Raw genomic sequence first — 6,041 nt, forward strand, 5'->3', positions numbered from 1 at the left:
GGAATGGAGTGCAGCACTTCAAGCTGCCATTAGGAGACCCCATACTTTGAATGCTTCCTTGTGTGGAAAAAAGGTCTTACCAAGTAAAAAGCTAGAGCACCTGAGAAAAATGTTATAGCAGCCCAGCTCACAGTGCTAGACGTATACCTGGAAGGAATTTATGCATTCAGAAATAGCATCTCCCACCCGCAGTCTGAATTAGCACCACCCATTTTATCACTCTACTTTGCTGCATGCGTACTAGAGCCAGACCCTCAGTTTAAAGTCCAGTGCAAACGCATATATGGATAGACTTCAGAGAGCTGAACTGAGTATGAAACTAGAAGTGAGTAGCCTGCAATATCCTCTTGAGAAGCCTTTGGGGAGGGGGAATGCATCAGGATTTGAACTCAGTGGATTCCTTTCCTATCAGGCAAACTGGTTAATACATATTCCTTTTGTATGGTGTAAGAGATGACCATATAATCCGTTTTCTTAGAAACTGTCATGCAGCAAACAGTCCAGTTTTGTTTCAGTTATGAGCAAGCTCTCCATAGAAAACTGGTGCTATGAAAGCTGAGTGCAGTGATGTTTCAGCCACTGAAGCATACTTTACAGCCTAAATCTCAATTCAGCTCTTTAAAATGGGGACTTAGCTACTGGTTAGAAAGAATGATAGCAGCATTAATGCATGCAATTAATGGGAGTACTGTGACCTGAAAATATCAGGAAGTTTTACTGCTCACAGTATTGCCTCTGGCTAGGCAGCGAAGCGGAAGCAGCATTTGAAGGGCTGTGTGGAATTACAACTTTCTCTTGCCCTGTTTATACTAGGCAAAGGTGAAAAATGGAGGGGAAGCCCCCATAAACACACGTTTCAGCTTCAGGTACCAAAACTCCATGCTCCAAAACTGCCTTACTATGTCAAGATTGTGGAAACCCCAAATTTCTTCACAAACACCAAACTTTTCCTCGAACACTTGATATGATGAGGCAACAGAACCTGCATTAGCAGTACGATGCGTGGATAAGGCATATTAATTACCTCCATTTCTCTTAGTGAAGGCCTGGGTCCTAAATGTGAAATTAAGAGTCTACCTCTTAAAGTAGAGGTAGACTCTACTTTACAATGTTACAACTGTAGTTTGTTATAACTTTTTCCTATAACTATACTTTTTCCTGGCAAGGCACTTGCACCTGTTGACTTTCTGTTAAAGGTTTAAAAAGAACAGCAGCAGCATAAAAGGCAGAAATTCCCCATCATTGATGGGAGGAGTAAACCAGTTCTTTCCTTATCCAACATAAACTATATACAGTGCAGCTAAAAACAAGTACCAGAACTCTCCAAGAGGAGCTGCCTGTTGTCAAGGTTTTCCAGCGTACACAACGGAATACTCCCCATTTGTACTTCTACCTGAGCTACTTGCCATAGGTCTTATTTCAGAGTACACTGAATTCTTTGTTACCAAAGCATAAGCAATTGATAAAGGGCAACTTAAAAGACAAGCGGGAACAAACAGGGAATTTATTTTCCCCCACCCACCTTTCCATTTTATTTCTCAGCCTTTCCTAACAGAGGAGGAAACTTGTGTCCATGGATTGATAGATCTTATTCTTTGCACACATAGTTCAGGCATACAAAGGCTGGGTCAGTCTCTTTTGTGGGGACCCCAAACACAATCCTGCTTTGCCACTGAATTCTTCTCTGCAGGAGAGGACAAAGATGTGCATATCAGAGGCAACACCCAAAGAAGACCAGGCTGTGAGGAGAATGTGTGTTCAGGAAGAAGGCAGAAAGACTTGAATTCACCTTCCATCGACAATGTAAATTCCTGACCTTGCCGCACACCATTTGCACAGGGCATGGATGGGCTTCCCCTTGGCGAGGATGCACCCCGACGGCTAAAATGCTAAACGCGGTGACTTGCACCGTGAAATCGACAGCATTTTACTTGCACAAAGTGCATCTGTTCTGCTGCACCCTCCCAGGCATGCATCTCTCAGGAATAACTAACTTCAAATCCGCTCCCTGGTAACACAGAGGTGCCTCTTTCCTAGTTGTTAAAAGTTATTTTTCTCCCCTTTATTTTGTTCCTTCATTCACACAGCCGAGAGGCACTGGAAGGGGCGCAGAAGGGGAGGAAGGGGTTAACTCCGGCTCCTCGACATATTCCCGGGGAAACCAGCCTCCCCGGCTCCAATGGGGGACTTGCTCCCAAGTAAGCGCGCAGAGAGAATGGTTCCTTCAAAGTTGAGAGGGAAGCAGGCGAACAAATTAACCTTGTGAGCGCTGAGGCCGCCTCACGTCTCCCTCAAAAGACCCCAACAGGCGGCAACCAGCAGCACAAGCCCCCCCCAAAAAAACAGCCCTTGTTTACTTGTTCCTCAGTGGGGCAGAGGGGCAGCGAAGCTTCTCCTTACCTGCGCCCGCGGCAGAGTGAGGCGGCGCGGGGCTTGGCGAGCTTTTCCGCCGGAGACGGCGTCGGTCTCGCGCTCTCCTGGGCGCGCCTCCCTGGTTCCCCCGCTACTACCCCAGCCTCAGTTCCAAAGGGTCGGCGCGGCTGCTGCTGCTGCTGCTGCTCCTCCCTCCGCCGCCACTTTTGTAATCCGTCATGTTTGTTTTGCCGCGGAATCAGCAAGGCGACGGGAAAGTTGGGCTGGGGATGTGGAAAGGTCCGGTGCGCAAAGGCGCCTGGCAACTTGCTTGGGAAAAGGAGAAGGGAATGGAGAGAAGGAGAGGGAAAGAGAGAGCTCCCCAGCTAGCTGGGCGCTGCGCTCCCGTGCACACGCTGCAAATGGATGCGATGTGACAATAGGCGACCGGTGCCCGGCTTCTTCCCCTGCCCGCCCCCCCTGAGGGGAGAAGAGCTCTGTTCACGCCTCACTTCCAGCGGCCCACCCCAGATCCAGGAAGGCGCGCGCAGAAGGGCACTGCAGCCGAGGCTCGGCGAGAGGCAACGTTTCCTGAGGGCGCAGATGACAAGAGAAGAGCCAACCTTGCTCTTGATTTCATACGCATATGCAGCTCGGATTGGGGGGCGGGGGGGGGAGAAAAATCTCCACAGAAAGTGCCGTTGTGAGCAAGAGCAAGGAAGGAGCAGCAGCAGCTCTCTCCCACAACAAGTCACCTCGGAACAAAGCGTGGAAGAGCCGGTCGAGGGGGACCGACCTCTCCTGTTTGTCATTGACACAGTCCTTGCGCGCACCTCGAAGAAGGCCATTCTTCAGCATGCAGGTTATAGGGAGGAGCTAAGGGTGTCTTCCCAAAAGACTTTTCTTTTCACACACACACACACACACACACACACACACACACACACCCTTTTCATTGCATTTCTTGCACTTGTCCTACATTTGCATACAAAATGAAGGTCGCCTTGACCAAAAGATGCACATTCCATTCTTCAAGGGTCACCTCAGCTTTCAGTAAAACATTCACACTTGCCAGATTTTATATATATATCACACACACACACACACAGTGCATTTTTTTCTGGGGGGACGTGGCTGGACGCATACCCCTAAACATTTTCAAAACAAAACAAAAAATTTTTTTCCTTCCAGTAGCACCTTAAAGACCAACTAAGTTAGTTCTTGGTATGAGCTTTCGTGTGCTCGTGTATCTGAAGAAGTGTGCATGCACACGAAAGCTCATTCCAAGAACTAACTTAGTTGGTCTTTAAGGTGCTACTGGAAGGAAGAAAAAAATTTGTTTTGTTTTGACTATGGCAGACCAACACGGCTACCTATCTGTAACCCTAAACATTTTGTGAATCTTAAGTTTGGCCTCACTGAGGGGCAATATTTCAATATGAGTAGGAAAATGAAAGTACCCCTAAACATTTTTTTTAAAGAAAAAAAGCACTATATATTTGCCTGTGTGACACTCAGGTGTTTGTTTGTGCTTTTGAAGTGCCTTAATGCATATGGGAAAACCTGAACTGGTGCCTGGAATGCATTTGGGAAAATCTAAAATGGCTGAGCTTTCAGCTTAAAATTAGGTGTCAAGCTATGGACCACAGTAGTATTAAAGAATGTCCCATGTCCACCTACAGGCTGGGAAAGACCTCTTCCTGGAACCCTGAAGAACTGCTGTCAGTTAGAAAAGACTACATAGGAAACAATTTCCTACATGTAGAAAACTATCATAGTTTTCTACATGTAGGCAGTCGCTACCTTCGTCTCACTGGGGATAGGACACTCTTAACATTGAAAAATTGTAATATCCCGCAAATCCATAGCTAAGAAGGGGCAGGGAAATTCAGACAATTTGCCCTGTCATCCCTGCCAATCTGTTCCAGGGCTACAAGCTCTGAGCTTTGATATCTAGGTGAATTGTCAAGCTTTTGAGCTTCCAGAGCCATTGGACAGCAGTTCTTGGGAACTGAATGCAGAACTTAGGGTGACCATGTGTCCTACTTTGTAGGCGATAGTCCTTTATTTGAGGAACTGTCTGTTCAAGTCTAGCTTAAAGACATCATATGAAGAAGAGAGAGCAGGAATCTTGAGTTGCCCATCAGCAGTGGGCACCTGGGGAGTCAACTGATCACAGTCTTCACCACTGTGATGAAGTGCATTCCCCCCCCCATTTAAATTACAATAGTTATTTAGTGTAATTTAAATAGAGTTATATGCAAATGTTATGCCAATCTCTGCCCTCGTCTCCTTTTGGGGGGATGTGTGTGTGTGTTATTATTTATTTATTTTAAGTACGTTTGTACTGCCTTTCTGAGCAAAGTCATTCCAAAGTTATGGGGTGGCCAACTAATTCTAGTTCTGTCCCCACCTTCCTGTCCGCTAAGAGAGTGAAAAGGAGGAAGCTGATTAGTTGGAAGTTAAGGCAGGCTGGTGACACTGGCTGAGGGCAGGCTGGGGTTGGTGGGGCAGTGCCCCATTTGCCCTAATGTGCCCGCCTCCGCAGTGAAAGTGGCTTTTAAAAAACAATAAAAACTACATGTATATAGCAAAATCAATATTAATAAAACCAGGAAGTGTTTAAAATGTCAGCATTACTAAAAAAACACAAGAATTTAAACAGATTCAGTCAGAAATTCATTAACATAATAATACACCAGTCTCCATCCAGCAAGTATAGCCGCCTGGCCTGCTACGGCTCTACTGGGAACTCTAATGCGGGGAACTATATGGGGATATTCCCCCTTGAGTAAATCCTGGCATTGCCTCACATTGCCCTGCAATATATATATATATATATATATATATATATATATATATGCCAGAGTGGGGAAACCTTAAATAAATTATAATCTTACCTTGCATGTTCATTTAACTACCACCCGAGGTGGCAATTGCCCTCCTCATTAATGCCTTTAGACAACAGTTAATTTGACCACTTAGGACTTTGGGAATTAAATGCCCAGGGGTCCAACAGTTTGTGTTTCTAGATTTTTAAAGGTACAGTGAAGTATGTGATAATGGCTTTAATTGTATGGCACACCACACTGTGCTGCTAGTTCTACAAGACTAACCTAGGATCTCTTATCCTCTTAAACCTTTTAGCCATTCCCCTTTTTGCCTAGAACTCCCTTTTAGAACATCTGCATTAGTCGTCCAGAAATTGCTGGGCTCCCCCACCCCATGGCAAATGAAAAAATACAATAACTTTGCAAAGAGTCGTAGTCATGTCTCCTGCTGTGCAGGAGGAACTGAAGTCCTGACATTCACAAGGCTTCACTGTAGAGTTAGCTTACACTACAATGGTAAGTGTAGACAGCATCTTAAAAAGCAGAGACATCGCCTTGCCAACAAAGGTCCGTATAGTTAAAGCCATGGTTTTCCCAGTAGTGATGTATGAAGTGAGAGCTGGACCATCAAGAAGGCTGATTGCCGAAGAATTGATGCTTTTGAATTATGGTGCTGGAGGAGACTCTCAAGAGTCCCATGGACTGCAAGAAGATCAAACCTATCCATTCTTAAGGAAATCAGCCCTGAGTGCTCACTGGAAGGACAGATCCTGAAGCTGAGGCTCCAATACTTTGGCCACCTCGTGAGAAGAGAAGACTCCCTGGAAAAGACCCTGATGTTGGGAAAGATTGAGGGCA

The 6,041-nt window shown here is 45.8% G+C and overlaps 1 protein-coding gene across 3 annotated transcripts in view; it reads right to left on the bottom strand.

Moving 5' to 3' along the window:
* The window catches only part of SHANK2 (SH3 and multiple ankyrin repeat domains 2), a 338,706-nt gene extending 335,916 nt beyond the window's left edge, over nucleotides 1-2,790 (bottom strand). For all 3 annotated transcript variants that reach the window (XM_083601126.1, XM_083601124.1, XM_083601130.1), the window contains exon 1: nucleotides 2,401-2,790. The gene's annotated coding sequence lies outside the window, so the exon portion shown is untranslated. The remainder of the gene's footprint in view (nucleotides 1-2,400) is intronic.
* Between the last annotated feature and the right edge of the window lie 3,251 nt (nucleotides 2,791-6,041).

Source organism: Podarcis filfolensis (assembly GCF_964270895.1).
Source record: "Podarcis filfolensis genome assembly, chromosome: 1".
Taxonomy (NCBI): domain Eukaryota; kingdom Metazoa; phylum Chordata; class Lepidosauria; order Squamata; family Lacertidae; genus Podarcis; species Podarcis filfolensis.